This window comes from Podarcis liolepis (assembly GCF_965112155.1).
Source record: "Podarcis liolepis genome assembly, chromosome: 12".
In the NCBI taxonomy this organism is placed as follows: Eukaryota; Metazoa; Chordata; class Lepidosauria; order Squamata; family Lacertidae; genus Podarcis; species Podarcis liolepis.
Genome location: NC_139563.1, coordinates 49,171,269 through 49,187,796, shown reverse-complemented (window position 1 = coordinate 49,187,796; position 16,528 = coordinate 49,171,269). Strand labels below are relative to the sequence as shown.

The 16,528-nt window shown below is 44.6% G+C and overlaps 1 long non-coding RNA gene across 1 annotated transcript; it reads right to left on the bottom strand.

The window, feature by feature from the left end:
* Window positions 1-10,918: 10,918 nt before the first annotated feature.
* Window positions 10,919-14,449, bottom strand: LOC310690250. Its single transcript, XR_014518012.1, has 2 exons — window positions 14,399-14,449; window positions 10,919-11,498 (listed from the first exon to the last, which is right to left on the bottom strand). It is a non-coding gene; the product is annotated as an uncharacterized lncRNA (long non-coding RNA).
* Between the last annotated feature and the right edge of the window lie 2,079 nt (window positions 14,450-16,528).

Genomic DNA, 16,528 nt, shown 5'->3' with positions numbered 1-16,528 from the left:
CATCTCCCAGCCAACATGGTCAATATTCAGGGATGGTGAGAGCTGGAGAGTCTCAGGGTCCTCATCCCTTTTGTAAAGAGTTCTAACGTTGCCTACAGTGGTCCATGATGAAATAGAAAAAGGCCCTGAGCAGTCAGCCCTGAGTCCCAAAACTCAAACCGCTTTTCGTGAAAATATCTCAGCCTTATTTAGGAATGAGTGGTGCTGTTGCTGTGTTATCACTTGATGGCTGGGACCAAACTTCTGTGCAATAGCGAAGTGGGGGCTTAATCAACCAGTAGATTCCCACCATACTCATTTATTTATGTACATTTATTATTGTCTGGTATATGCAAAACGGGCTTTAAACAGTTGTGCTTTCTAATGGCCTTCGCCGTAACTGTGTAGCTATAGGCTTACTGCATGCTGCATAATTTCTTTGCCATATAAGGGGTTCCTGTAGAGGAGAGTCGCGTCATTATTTCCTTCATTTCGTAATGTGCTTCGTAATTCATTTTTAAGCAGACGAATGTGATTTGTAATTGTCACCAAGAAAGACATGCTGGTTATTTCCACTATGGAAAGTGCAATTATAAACACAGTTATGTCGACATAAGATTCCATTGAACTCTGTGTCGCGTATGACTCAGTCTGAATTTGCTTGCGAAATTAAGGTTTACAAATACCAGAAGGGAATTCAGTGTCTAGAACCGCTAGACTTCATCTGCACATGCAGAAACTACAGTGGTACCTCAGGTTAAGAACTTAATTCGTTCTGGAGGTCCGTTCTTAACCTGAAACTGTTCTTAACCTGAAGCACCACTTTAGCTAATGGGGCCTCCTGCTGCCGCCACGCTGTAATTCTGTAATTCTGTAAGCTGTTTTGGTATGTCAGCTGATCCATGTGCTAAAATCAGGGCCTACATACAGGTCAGTCGACCCTCCAAGTATCCCTATTTTCCAGGGACAGTCCCACATATACAGAAGCCATCCTGGTTTCTGATTTGATCCTAGAATGTCCCACTTAGGATGTCCCTATTTTCATTGGAGAAATGTCTGAAGGTAGGGTATGGAGTTATCTGACCCTCCGGCCATCTGAAGGCAGCCTTGTATAGGGAACTTTTTTAATGTTTGATTATGTTTTTATATCTGTTGGGAGCTGCCCAGAGTGGCTGGGGTAACCCAGATAGATAGGTGGGGTATATCAATACAGTTGGTACCTCGGGTTACATACGCTTCAGGTTACAGACTCCGCTAACCCAGAAATAGTACCTCGGGTTAAGAACTTTGTTTCAGGATGAGAACAGAAATCGTGCTCCGGTGGTGTGGCGGCAGCGGGAGGCCCCATTAGCTAAAGTGATGCTTCAGGTTAAGAACAGTTTCAGGTTAAGAACGGACCTCCGGAACAAATTAAGTTCTTAACCCGAGGTACCACTGTATCAATATTACTAATAATACAGTCGTACCTTGGAAGTCGAATGGAATCTGTTCCGGAAGTCTGTTCAACTTCCAAAACGTTCGGAAACCAAAGCATGGCTTCCTGCAGCCAATTGGAAACCGTGGAAACCCTGTCAGACATTCAGGCTCCACAGAATGTTCGTAAATGGGAACACTCACTTCCAGGTTTGTGGCGTTCGGTAGCCAAAATGTCTGAATAATAATAATAATAATAATAATAATAATAATAATAATAATAATAATAGGATATCCCAACTTTCATCGAAAAAATGTTGAAGGGTATGTGAGAGAAGGGTTGGTCTGGCCCCAGATTCCTCTCATATTTTATACCCAGTTTCCGGGTACCAAATGCAAAGCAAAATAAATGACAGAACTAGCTTTTTTGGAGATGTGCTGAATTGAGGCCTCGGGGGCATGTGTTGCTTTGCACTGCTACTACCGAGGCCAATCAGTGTCAACTGCAGCCTGTAACAAAATGCCGCCCGAAGAAGTATCCTTGAAAAGAGAAACTAAAAATTCAGCATTTTACATGGTGCCATTAATGGTATCTGACGGGAAGCTAAATAAACTCCCATCATGTATTACTAATTTATAACAAAGCACAGATAGCGTGGAGAACCAATTGCTTGGAATCAATAGAGATTTAACGACCTGTAGAGGGGGAAATAAAGCATTCTGTCAAAAATGCAGAAGGCGCTAATGAAGTATGTATTAGGGCACCAAACAAGAGAAAAGAAATTATAAGAGAACCTGTCAGCATTGTAGATGGTAGAAATGCACTGATCCATCCAAGGAGGAAGATATTTTCCTCACAGTCAGAGCCGGCCCAAGCATGAGGCAGGTGAGGCCATTGCTTCAGGAGGCAGAAGACCTTGAGGTGGCATGCCCTTGGGTGCCCTGCCTGCCCCGCTGCCTCCACCAGCAGTGGAGAAGTGCTGCCACCTTTGGCACCGATGCTGAGAGATTTGGGATAAGATCTCACCTGAAATCACACGAGATCCCGTGGAGTGTACAAGATCTCACACGATTCTGGGCAAGACCTCGCCCCAAATCAGTGCAGTCTTGGGGCAGTGGTGCTTACCTGACCTCATGTTTGAAGTCTGCTGTGAGTCATTGCTGCGTCCTGGGAGTGGCTGGGGAAATCCAACCAGAAGGGGGGGGGGGTATAAATATATTATTATTATTATTATTATTATTATTATTATTATTATTATTAGGGAAGGAGAGAGGAGGTGGCAGAGAGGCTTCTCCTTTCAAAGAAACAGCAGTGACTCAGTCAGTGCTTTTTTCCCTTAAAAAAATGTTTAGGGTTATTCTCATTCCCCTACTCTACAGTAGTACCTCGGGTTAAGTACTTAATTTGTTCCGGAGGTCCGTTCTTAACCTGAAACTGTTCTTAACCTGAAGCACCACTTTAGCTAATGGGGCCTCCTGCTGCCGCCGCGCCGCCTGAGCTCGATTTCTGTTTTTATTCTGAAGTAAAGTTCTTAACCTGAAGCACTATTCCTGGGTTAGCGGAGCCTGTAACCTGAAGTGTATGTAACCTGAAGTGTATGTAACCTGAGGTACCACTGTACTGCCCCTCACTGAGGCCAAACTTAGATTCACAAAATGTTTAGGGGTATGCCTACCCCTGTATCCCCCCCCCCGAAGAAAACTGGACTCAGTTGTCAAGAGGTCAGCTTTGTGCTGTCATTTGATTGTGTCATCCACTACTGATTGGGCCAGTAAGCCTAACCATGTAACAATATAATCTGATTCACCTAATATTGGGTTGGGGAAAACAGAATTTCTTTAAAGACTCACTGATTTTATGGGACCCACAATTCTGCTCACATTTATTTATCTAAGTTTATTCCCTTCTGTCTCCAGTAGAAGACAGTTGGTGATATACACAATAACAATTCAAATAAGCAGAATATTGGGGGGGGGGTTTAATGTCAGAGTGATTTATCTACCTTTATTCCCTTCTATCTCCAGTTGTTGGTGATATACACAATAACAATTCAAATAAGTAGAATATTGTGTGTGTGTGTGTGTTTTTAATGCCAGAATGATCCTCCCTTCTGCTTATGATGGGGAAAGGGGTGGTGTGATTTAGAGCAGAGAAATGGCAAGTGGACAAAGGGTTAAACTCATCTGCACTCTCCACTCTCCTTTAAATTGCCCACTCCCAAAGCTGCATTTCCATAGAAACAGAAAATTGTAGGGGAAACCTCCTCTAGATGCTTTGTGAGCCTCATGACTCATTTTACAACCCTTTCCAGTTTATCAACATCTTTCTCCAGTTGCGGCACTAGCCCGGGAGTTCCCCAAATGCTAAAGATTGCTAGAAGTTCAGAGAGATCTGGTGGTCCTTTTGTTTCATTTCTGTAGATTTTAAAGAAATCTGGCTGTGGTTTTTAAATCCAGAACCGACAGGGTTGCCATACGTCCAGAATTTTCTGGATATATCCGGAATACTGCAGTCAGCAGCAGTGTCCGGGCAGTGATCACCCAAATGTCCAGGAAAATCTGGACGCAGCCCATGTTGACAGTGCCTTTGTTTCCATTTTTCCATAAAATCGGCCCAAAACGGCAATTTTTTGCAATTTTGCCAAAAGAGCTGAACAACTTTGGACAAAACTAAGAAAAGCCCCTGCCTCCCCCAAGCTCAGCAACTTTGGCCAAAAATGCTTTTCTGTCCGGATTTTCACTATTTGAAATATGGCAACCCTAAGAACTGAGCTTATTCACAAGTTGTCGTTTAGTCGTGTCCGACTCTTCGTGACCCCGTGGACGAGAGCACGCCAGGCACTCCTGTCTTCCACTGCCTCCCGCAGTTTGGTCAAACTCATGTTCGTAGCTTCGAGAACACTGTCCAACCATCTTGTCCTCTGTCGTCCCCTTCTCCTTGTGCCCTCCATCTTTCCTAACATCAGGGTCTTTTCCAGGGAGTCTTCTCTTCTCATGAGGTGGCCAAAGTACTGGAGCCTCAGCTTCAGGATCTGTCCTTCCAGTGAGCACTCAGGGCTGATTTCCTTCAGAATGGATAGGTTTGATCTTCTTGCAGTCCATGGGACTCTCAAGAGTCTCCTCCAGCACCATAATTCAAAAGCATCAATTCTTCGGCGATCAGCTTTCTTTATGGTCCAGCTCTCACTGCCATACATCACTACTGGGAAAACCATAGCTTTAACTATATGGACAGGAGAGATTTCCAATTACACAAGGAAGGAGTTAAGTTAGTTTGGTTTGGTTGCAAACGTAGCAATGACTGCAAGGAAGTGTGTGTTTTATACACGTCAGGAAATCCCCAATTGAACAGGCCACGCCTCTTCCTATTTTTGTATGGCATAGTGAATACAGTCAGAAGAAAGATCCCATGTAAAGAGCTGTAAGATATAGGGATTACTCACACTTACCTTTGCTCTGCTCTTTCCAGGCATGGTCAACGACCAAGTTCCTTCTCTGAGCGCCACTCCTTTTTGTCGTTGTTCCAGAGCTTTCCTCCCTAAAAACACTCTTTAAAGCTCAATCGGAGCAAATGTCAATCCGTGGAAAATCCGAATTGATGTTTGCTCTGATTTGGCTTTAAAGAATGGGTTTTCATGGGGAAAGCTTGGTTGGGGCAAAAGAAAAGAAAAAACCCCACACTCGGACATGGAACATTAAGGCACAGGTTCCTGGAAAAAGCAGGGCAAAAAGTGTGGATAAACCCACAGGTGGTGATAGACATTAGGCAAATGGCTTGTCTCAACAAACCAATTGGGATTTCTGTGCATTTTTTATACTTTGGTATCCTGTTCCGTGATGGGTGTCGCGCCCCCTTAATATTCCCAGGGAAGGCTGGAAAAGCCATACAGTGGTACCTTGGGTTACATACGCTTCAGGTTACATAAGCTTCAGGTTATAGACTCCGCTAACCCAGAAATAGTGCTTCAGGTTAAGAACTTTGCTTCAGGATGAGAACAGAAATCGTGCTCCAGCGGCAGCAGGAGGCCCCATTAGCTAAAGTTGGGGTTAAGAACAGTTTCAGGTTAAGAACAGACCTCCGGAACGAATTAAGTACTTAACCCGAGGTACCACTGTATCTGGTGCCTCTCTTGTCTTCCAGTTCCTCAGCACACTTAGAAATATTGTTCTTACCATGGGAATTGTAATTTGCCCTGCTCCCTGGATTGAACTGGGAGGCAGGAGAAACTGCAGATCCCATACTCTCTGGCATAATTTCTTGCAGGGAAGCATAGATTTTATAGCACTCTCCACATGCCATTTTAATGGAGGTTGTGTTCGCAATATGGGCTTAAAACACAGCAAAAATGGAAAGAAGTCCCAGCAAAAGAAGAATGGATACAAAAACTTATGGAATATGTACATAGCTGTCAACTTTTCCCTTTTGGGAATAAGGGAATTTCCCTTTAAAAAAGGGAAAAGTTGACAGCTATGAATATGTAGAAATGGTGAAACTTACCGGAAAAATAAGAAATCAAGATAACAAACTTTTTATAAAAGAATGGAAATGGTTTATAATGGAATATTTACAAACAAACTGTAAACAGATAAGAACATTGGCAGGATTATTGTAATAACCCCCAGCTATACAAGAGTATATATTTAAAGTAGATGAATGAAGGAGCAAATTAAGTTAATTTGGATATGCAGAAAGTCTTAAAAATAAATTGAAGGAACTGCAGAAAGAGGGGGAAGGAAGCCGAGTTTTGAAATGCTAAAATGATTGTAAAATTATTGAAATGTATAAAATTGAAAATCATAAATAAAGTACATAAATAATAATAATAAAAATAAAAAGCACAGCAAGATGGTTTGCCTCCACTGTGTTTCAAACCACATTTTTATTTTATTTATCTATTTGAAGGTCGGTGGTTCGAATCCCCACGATGGGATGAGCTCCCGTTGCTCGGTCCCTGCTCCTGCCAACCTAGCAGTTTGAAAGCATGAAGTGCAAGTAGATAAATAAGTACTACTCCGGCGGGAAGGTAAACGGTGTTTCTGTGTGCTGCTCTGGTTCGCCAGAAGCGGCTTAGTCATGCTGGCTGCATGGCCTGGAAGCTGTACGCCAGCTCCCTTGGCCAATAAAGCGAGATGAGCGCCACAACCCTAGAGTCAGCCACGACTAGACCTAATGGTCAGGGGTCCCTTTACCTTTTTATTTGCACATTTGCCGTGCCCATCTGCATGGGTGGATGTGATGGGATGAGCTCCTGTTGCTTGGTCCCAGCTCCTGCCAACCTAGCAGTTTGAAAGCATGAAGTGCAAGTAGATAAATAAGTACTACTCCGGTGGGAAGGTAAACGGTGTTTCTGTGCACTGCTCTGGTTCGCCAGAAGCGGCTTAGTCATGCTGGCCACATGACCCGGAAGCTGTACGCCAGCTCCCTCAGCCAATAAAGCGAGATGAGCGCCGCAACCCTAGAGTCGGCCACGACTGGACCTAATGGTCAGGGGTCCCGTTACCTTTTTATTTGCACATTTGCCGTGCCCATCTGCATGGGTGGATGTGCTTCCAAGTTGCCTGATCTCAGTGCACACCAGTGGGCAGGAATACTTTCATATGGCTAACATTCTCCAATCAGAGTGAAGCTGTATGAAGTCTCCAGACATGAGGTCTGAGGCATTGTCTCCATTATTTTACATCTACAGGATGGAACGAATGAATAAATGTTTATTATTACAGGTAAACAGCCACCCTAGTAAAAACCAGAATTTCAGGTTAATTTTTACATAAACATTAAAACAGTCAAAGTGGAATTTAACAATCAATATACTAATTAAATAGATTTAAAATAGGTGTCCAAGGAAATATGGATCCCATTAAAAGTTTGTTTTTTAAAAAAGAGGAATTTGACTGTGAGCTGTCTCAATTTACGACTGGTTTGTGGAACTGTATAATCTTTTGCTTTCTTTGACTTACGGCTATTGCACAAAATCTAGCTATATTTCCACAGGACAGACAGGTCTTCATGTGACAAAATGTATTCATATCCTGATTTTATAAGCTGAGATGTCATTGGGAGGGAAGTAATTGCTAAAACCAAAGTGGAAGAATGAATTTATGTGCTTTATACACAATGGTACAGTGTGGTGCTTTGAAGAATCTCGATCAGGGTTCTGGGTTTCAGCTCTGAAGTCGAAAAGAGAGTCTCGAGGTCTCACTGTTTTTGCTGCTACATTCTCTCCAGATCAGCACATCTGCTTGTTATGAAGAGACACATTTTAAGACCGCATTATCCATTTCCAAATTGAAACAGAACTGGAAATCCTGAATGTAATGAGAGAGACTGTTGGGGAAAATAATTTCTTGACCTGCCTGGCAAAACTGTATTATCAGGCTTAATTAGCTGGTATGGCATGAGGTATGTCTAACACCACCTGCAATGGGGATCTCGATAATAATAAAGGTTAACGATTCGATGCAAACCTTTAAACTAACACAGTCGATGCCAAGTGCTGCAGCTAATTCACAGAGATGGCATGTCTTGTTTTCGGTAAAAGGCTTAATGCTGGGAAGCGCCGTAAACTGCTTCTTTATTGCCCTGTATACAGATGTCTCCATCTTTTTTATTTTCTGACAGGTCCTTACAACTTTACGAGGACACAAGGTTTCGGCGAGGCAGGTTGACCTATGAATAGAGGATTCCGTAGCTGCCGAAGATTGTGGCTGCTCACAGTGAAGGCCTTCAACTTTGCCCATTGACTTTGAGGGCCCCAGCCCCCACAAATATATTATTGTGGGTGCCAAAGTACCCACAGGCCCCCCTGGAGTTGACTCCAGTGGAGGATTCAATCGTGAAACCCATCTCTTTGTAAGAAAAGCATACAGAATGCCTAAGACATCAGCTCTTGCCCTGGGTCCAAGACACTATGGTTTTAACATTTGCCAGTGAAGGCATCTTCTTCTATGTGTCCCTGTGTAAGTTTCAGTTAGTTTTTCTAATAAGGCTGTTTCTCGTTGTTACGGAAATTATGGGGTGGGGGGACATCTTTAAAGTTGTTAAATGTTACAAATATTATGCATAAATGTATCCTTTTGACTTAACAGCTCAGGGAAGTTACCTAGCTTTAACAATCATATAAAATCAACTCCTTGGCCAGTTTCCTCCATTTCAACACTATTTTGACCTTGGAAAAAATGACTCTTTTCCCTGCCACCTCCCCAAGCCTGCGGACATGTATAATAATAATAATAATAATAATAATAATAATAATAATAATAATTTATTATTATTTATACCCCGCCCATCTGGCTGAGTTTCCCCAGCCACTCTGGGCGGCTCCCAATCAGTGTTAAAACAGTACAGCGTTACATATTAAAAACTTCCCTGAACAGGGCTGCCTTAAGATGTCTTCTGAATGTCAGGTAATTATTTATCTCTTTGACATCTGATGGGAGGGCGTTCCACAGGGCGGGCGCCACTACTGAGAAGGCCCTCTGTCTGGTTCCCTGTAGCCTCACTTCTCGCAATGAGGGAACCGCCAGAAGGCCCTCGGCGCTGGATCTCAGTGTCCGGGCTGAACGATGGGGGTGGAGACGCTCCTTCAGGTATACAGGACTGAGGCCGTTTATACACGCCTCCTACCCCAGGAAGTGCCCAGAGGTGACAATTGCTGAGCTGATTGTTGGCCAAGGAAAGCCCAATCTCATCCCCAGACTTGCCAAGGGGTCCAGACATGCAAAGGAAGTTCTATTGTACTTTGGGTGGTGGGACTTTAGAGATGTTTGCCTATGCTAATCTTATACCTGGGTCTTGCCCTGACATGTCTGCTTATGCTAATCTTGCACCAAGGACTTGTCTGGACATGTTTGCCAAGGTTAAACTAGTATAACCCCTGTCTACCCCTCCCCTTTTGTGACATGTAAGTGATGTAGCAATGATGCTGTACGAACTGTATTCTGGGATATGGTGGGAAAGTTAAGTCCTTGTCACCCCATCCTCGGGGTTCAAAATTCCTCTTTGAACCTGTTGTGCAATAAACTTTGGTCTACAGCTATTTGCTCCGGTTGGTGGCTGGACTCCTTCCTTTATTCCACAGGGACCGTGGGCTCTGCCCGACGAGCTGGGGGACTGAGCAGCCTCACACCTAGATTTTTCCGTAACACCCATACTGTCTGATACCATTGGTCCATGCTTACTCCTGACTGGTCTCTCCAGTGTCTGGCTATGATGTTTCTGGCTGCTGAGAGTAGGTGGGTTATGAGCTCTTTGTGTTGTGAGTGGGCAGTATTATCTAGGACTGTTAATGTGGTATGAGTGCAGGTCTGTGCTATAAAGGCAAACACAATGGCAAACATTGTAAGTTTTATTCCAACCCCAGCAATGCCTTTTATGTATGGGAATGACTCAATACTGTGGATAACTCAGTGAGGATCCCAATCAGCCAGGTGTTAATTGGTGTCCGGATAGCACTTACGTGATGATGAAGCTAACTCCAATGTGTTAAAGCCAACTTAAAACAATATTAGCTTTTGTTAATTGTTGAGTTCAATTGCTGAAAGGCACCTAAAAAAAACATTGTACAGGTAGTAGATTCAGGTAGGTATCCATGTTGGTCTGATGCAGTTGAAATATATTAAAAAAAATTTACAAAATTGTCCGGTGGCACCTTAGAGACCAACTAAGTTTGTTCTTGATATGAGCTTTCGTGTGCATGTGTGTATTGTGTGTATCTGAATAAGTGTGCATGCACACGAAAGCTCATACCAAGAACAAACATAGTTGGTCTCTAAGGTGCTACTGGACAATTTATTTATTTTTTATATATATTTCTAGGACAATGCTTATTTAATGGAGACACCATTGATAGAATCTTTCAAGGAGTTGGAGATGATGTTTATAAGTGGTCCATGTTTCACATGCAGACAGTAAGCTTGCAACAACTTGCTTCCAACAACTAGGAAAGTCACAGTGTGGATTTCATATGCCCTTCATTGCCCGGGAAGATTTCTTCCTCAGGGGAAAATGTTTTATACTAGTACAGTCCTGATCAGGAAGTGGTTTAGGGAACTGTCACTTCCTCCTGCTCATTGGGAACCAGGGGTGCCAACGTAAATAAAATATTGGGAGGGTCCAGACAAGCCCCACTCCACATAACCGATTGCAAGATGTGGCACCCCCCCCATTTGAATGGCAATTCCCATCAACTGGGGGGGACGAGGACAGTTCCCTCAAATATGTAATGGGGGGGGGCAAAGGGACCTTGGCCCCTAGGAGTAGGCTCCTATGTTGGGAACAATGCACATCACCTCCCTATGACTGGGTCTTTTATTGTTGTTCAGGTCAGTTTGACGGCTTTGATGTTGTGGTTGATTTTGTTTCCTTTGGGCAGTGTGGTTTGCCAAGCCCACGCCAGATCCTCTAATAAATCTGGCGTCGCAGGATATGTCCACTCCAAAGAGGAATTCTCTTTCCTGCATCTTAATTGTGTTTTATTGGCTTAATTTGGCTTTTATCTGAACTTCTTGCATTTGAGTGCCATGTAGCTTAATATTTGCTTCTCGTGTGGTTCCAATGAACCTTTCTGTGCTGAGACTGTTAAATGCACATATGCTTTTCTGGGAGAGAGAGAAAAGTCCAGTTTCTTTCTCCAGCGCTAAGAATCCTGTGAGAACTCACCAGTGATGCTGTGTGCATAGCACGTTATTTTCAAAATGTCACCACCAAGTTAATTCACTATAATTACCCTTGCACCTAATCAAAGATTCTCAGGGAGAAAGCTTGCTAATGGGGAGGTGAGCTTTCCTCTGAACATGGCCACCCCATCTCCAAGGATTATGCCAGAAAGGTTTCCACATTGATTTCCTCAGCATCTCTTTCCCCTCCTCATCCTGATCAAACCTCGGTATCTGGCGTCAGTCTCCAATATCTCCAGACTCCTGCCGATGCCTGTCACTGTTGACAGTATTGAACTGAATGGACAGGTGGTTTGGCAGAGTATAAGTCGGTTTCCCGTGTTCCTAAGCTGCAACCGAAATTGTTTCTTCACTATCAGAAAGAAGTTGTATCTGCGGCTGACGCTTGCAATTCCCAGGTGCAAATCCTTATTAAGAAGACGCGATAGCCCCTGGAGTCGAGAAAGAAAGAGATAAGTGTAGTGGTTGCTTCTGAATGTATGGGATGAAAGCAACGCGTATTATTTTATTTTTGTGTGTAATCTTGGGAGTGGAAGAAGTAACCTATTGTTTGCATCTCTGCCAGGGTTTAGCTAGATATCTGGTCAGATAGGGCTTTTTTTTTTTTTTTTGTATGATCTGGCTGAGCTGATAAAAATAGACCTGCCTGGCCACATGGAAACTCCCCCTCTGGAGATTTGGAAGAAGTTGAATAGTACTTAAGCGGCACAAAAGCCTGTGAAATCAAACCATTAGAAAACCATCTCTGTCCCCTCCTTTTCACTGTGATAAAGAACCAGGGATGTTTCCTTTCATCCTGCACAGACTGATAGGTGATGAGTACTTCTTCTCACAACATTTACTATGTGGGAAGTGGGGGGGGGGGGAGAGAAAAGGAGCTCCCAGGTTTCAGCAGCCCTGCTTTCTTCTCTTCCCCAATCCCCAGCCCTATTATTACAGCGGAGAACATGTAAGTGCTGATAGCGTGGGCTAGGTTTGGAGGTGTTAAACCTAAGGGAGCAACAGCAGCTGGCTCCCAGCAGAATTCAGGTGAGGGAAGGAGGACATAGAAGAAGGAAGCGGGGAGGCCCTTTCTTGTGCCCTAATTCTGAGCCACATTTTTCTGACTGCAGCTGGAAACAAGAGGAAGAAAAGGTACCGCAATTATTCGCAGTGAACTCCTGATTGCAGGAGCTATTCCGCTTTCAGAAGCACACCTAGTCCTTCGAAAAATGCCTCCAGACTCCGTATTTTGCAGGAAGGATCCAAGCACGTCCCAGAACTTTAGATTTGCATTTTTAAAGCGGATTAAAGATCACCATCCTTGCCCAACATAACCCACCTTTTGAAAAAATAAAATAATAAGTTGCAGCTTGGAAACTGATAGGGACAATGGGTACAGGGGAAGGCTCCCAGGTTGGTTTAAAAGTAAAGGGACCCTTGACCGTTTGGTCCAGTCACGGCCGACTCTGGGGTTGCGGCGCTCATCTCGCTTTACTGGCCGAGGGAGCCAACGTTTGTCCGCAGACAGTTTTTCTGGGTCATGTGGCCAGCAGGACTAAGCCGCTTCTGGCAAACCAGAGCAGCGCACGGAAATGCTGTTTACCTTACCGCTGGAGCACTACCTATTTATCTACCTGCACTTTGACATGCTTTTGAACTGCTAGGTGGGCAGAAGCTGGGACCGAACAACGGGAGCTCACCTCATCGCAGAGATTCGAAATGCTGACCTTCTGATTGGCAAGCCCTAGGCTCAGTGGTTTAGACCAGTGTTTTTCAACCACTGTTCCGCGGCACACTAGTGTGCCGCGAGATGTTGCCTGGTGTGCCATGGGAAAAATTGAAAAATTCGAAAGATTAAAAAAAAAAGTCAAATTTTCGCCCACTAGGCGGGCGCCGGACTGTGTCCACCATATTTTCCATCCGTCCTGGGTGGGGATCAGATCAGATGGGATCGGATGAGAGCGGACAGGTGGTCCGCTCTCATCCGATTCCCCATAGAGAGCAGCGGGGCTCTGACATCTCCCTCTCCGTACACAGTGGTGGTGCGCCTCGTGATTTTTTTCATGAAACAAGTGTGCCTTTGCCCAAAAAAAGGTTGAAAAACACTGGTTTAGACCACAGTGCCACCCACGTCCCCCCAGGCTGGTTTACAGATCCTTAAATAGAAAAAAAATAATGCAGTTCCTGCCCTCAGGTTTAGAATCTGAAAAGGCGCGGCATGAAAGGAACATGGATTGGAGGGGAGGAGGAAATAAGCAAACTCAGGTACAAGTTCTTTATTACAGTTTCTCCCAATGAGCAGCTGCAAGGGGAGATTGTGCCAAAAGTTACTGCTCTGCATCCCTTTTCTTCCCTCCTCTGTTATAGCGAAATGTACTTTCCTGCCAGGAGACAGTCTATGGAGTGATAGTTTTACCCCTAATGAATGGTGCCCCTACACTTAACCTCCATGAATTTCTCTATGAGGTCATTTAAGTTTGAGCCTAGCCCATTAATACAGGGGCACAAAGGCCCCAAAGCTGCCATAGCTCAGTGGTAGATCATCTGTCTTGCCTGCAGAAGGTCTCTAGTTCAACCCCTGACACTTCCAGGTAGGGCTGGGAGAAACTCCTACATGAGAACTTGAAGAATCACTGCCAGCCATTGCATGCAATATGAGCTAGACTGACCGGTAGGTCTGCCTCAGTATAATGCTTTGTTTCCCAAACCTAGGTTCTCAACTGTTTTTGGATTACAACTCCCATCATCCCTAGCTAGCAGGACTAGTGGTCAGGGATGATGGGAATTGTAGTTCCAAAGCTGGAGACCCAAAAGCTAGAGGCCTTAGACCCATCCACCTAGCTGGGCAGGTTGTTGTTGTTGTTGTTGTTATTTATTATTATTATTATTAATATACCACCCTATACCTGGGGGTCTCAGGGCAGTTCACAGAATAAAATAAAGATATAAAACCACAAAATACATTAAACAAACAACAACAACAACCCAATAGCTCCCCCAAAAAAACATGTTTTAAAAGGGCATAGGATGTAAATCGGATCAACCAAAGGCCTGGTTAAAAAGGAACGTTTTTGTCTGGCACCTAAAGGTGTATAATGAAGGCACCAGGCAAACTTCACTGGGGAGAGCATTCCACAGATGGGGAGTCACTGCAGAGAAGGCCCCGTTCTCATGTTGCCACCCTCTGGACCTCTTGAGGAGGAGGCACACAAAGAAGGGCCTCAGAAGATGATCTCAGGGTCCGGGTAGGTTCATAAGGAAAGAGGCAGTCCTTGAGCTATTGTGGTCCTGAGCCATTTAAGGCTTTATAGGTCAAAACCAGCACTTAGAATTGGGCCCAGAAACTAACTGGTAGCCAGTGCAGTCGGACCAGGATCGGTGTACAGTCGTACATCTGAAGATAGCTGTAAATTTGCACCCGAGTTGCACTCCACTCATGAAATGCCATCTAAACAGTAGCGGACATCACAGTCATTTAATGCACCTCAAGGAAACAACAACAAAACAAAGTCAAATCCCACTCCCAGCCTCCTCAAATCATTTCTCAATCCACAGAATCTAGTGCTTTCCAGATTACGAGTAACAGGATTAGGCAGATAAGTGTGCTTGTTTCAATATGCTCTCTCTTCACATAGACACACCCAACTCCCTGCACTTTCTGAATTTTTCCTGGCGAGCATAAATCCACTTAATTACCCCTTTAAAGCACATAGGGAGAAGGATCAGGGTTCAGAAGCTCTCTTGCTACTTTAGCACTGAGCACCACGGGGGAAGACAGCAGATTTTCCCCTCTCCTGACTTTTCCTGGTCTTCCAGCAAAGGCTAGATAGAGAGCCAAAGCAAAAGGGGAGTTCTGTTATCATCTGTTTCATGTTGCCAGAGAAATGAACGATCGCTATAAACTTCAGGAGGAATTAACGGGAGAGAAAGAGCAGAGCACACAGAGAAATTATACCAGGTTATTTAATGCCTGGATAATCATGGGGTTTGCTTTTGAAATGTTCTCCTCTTCCAAAACAAGACAATCTCTTCTCACCTTAATGCCCCCCTCTCTTCTTCAATTTGAATAAAAGGCATTATTAATTATAGGGGTTATGACTGGAACCATTTGAGCTTTTCCACACACGACACAGAGGCAATCTTAGGCTTCTTGTGGAATGGGCGTTCAGCAATCAGGTACAGTGGTACCTCAGGTTACATACGCTTCAGGTTAAATATGCTTCAGGTTACAGACTCAGCTAACCCAAAAATAGTACCTCGGGTTAAGAACTTTGTTTTAGGATGAGAACAGAAATCGTGCTCCGGCAGCGTGGCAGCAGCAGGAGGCCCCATTAGCTAAAGTGGTGCTTCAGGTTAAGAACAGTTTCAGGTTAAGAACAGACCTCCAGAACGAATTAAGTTCTTAACCCAAGGTACCACTGTACAACCAACTGCTGCTCCCTCCCTGATGAGGCCACCTGGACGATACATAGGTTTACAGGTGCATTTGTCATATTTACTCTTTGCATTTTTAGGCGTGCACCTAAAACAGCTTTGGTATAAACCCTTTTATTCCATTCCTGTTCTGCTCTTCCTCCTCAAGGGGGTTGGTCAAATGCTTGGTTTCCTCTTTCTCTCTTTATATTCACAACAACCCTTCATGTCGGACCCAAGCACAAGAGCAGTCTCGTCTTCCTTGATTCCCAGCAAACATATTTAGAAATATGGTATTTAGAAACATACAGTTAATATGCTATTCTCTGTGAATGTATCTAATTACAGTGGTGCCTCGCAAGACGAAATTAATTGGTTCTGCAAGTTTTTTCTTCTTGCGAGTTTTTCGTCTTGCGAAGCACGGTTTCCCATAGGAATGCATTGAAAATCAATTAATGCGTTCCTAGGGAAACCGCTTGCCAGGCTGGCGGTGCGGAGAAGGGCTTTTCTCCCCACCGCAAGCCTTCAGGACAGGTACGGAGCTTCGTTCCGATGCCGCACGGCGGGAGGAGGCGCCCCCCCACCCGGCATCGGAGCTTCGTTCCGATGCCGCGCGGCGGGAGGAGGCGTTCCCCCCCCCGCCCGGCATCGGAGCTTCGTTCCGATGCCGGGCGGCGGGAGGAGGTCCGAGGACAGTGGGGAAGACGCGCTGCGCTTCCCCGCTGTCCCGGAGATTTCCCTATGGGCTGTCGTCTTGCGAAGCAAGCCCATAGGGAAATTCGTTTTGCGAAGCGCCTCCAAAACGGAAAACCCTTTCGTCTAGCGGGTTTTCCGTCTTGCGAGGCATTCGTCTTGCGGGGCACCACTGTATCTTTTAAAGTTGGCAGCGGTCACTGTGAAAGTGAGTTTTTCATAGTTTAACTATGCTCTGCATTCAGAAATACTTTCTGTTATCTCGAGTCCCGTGAGGGGTGGGGAGGCGGAGTATAAACAAATATATTATTATTGTTGGCATCCGTCTGTCTCGAGAGACGATGGAGTGTGCCTCCGGCATTCAAACCGCTGG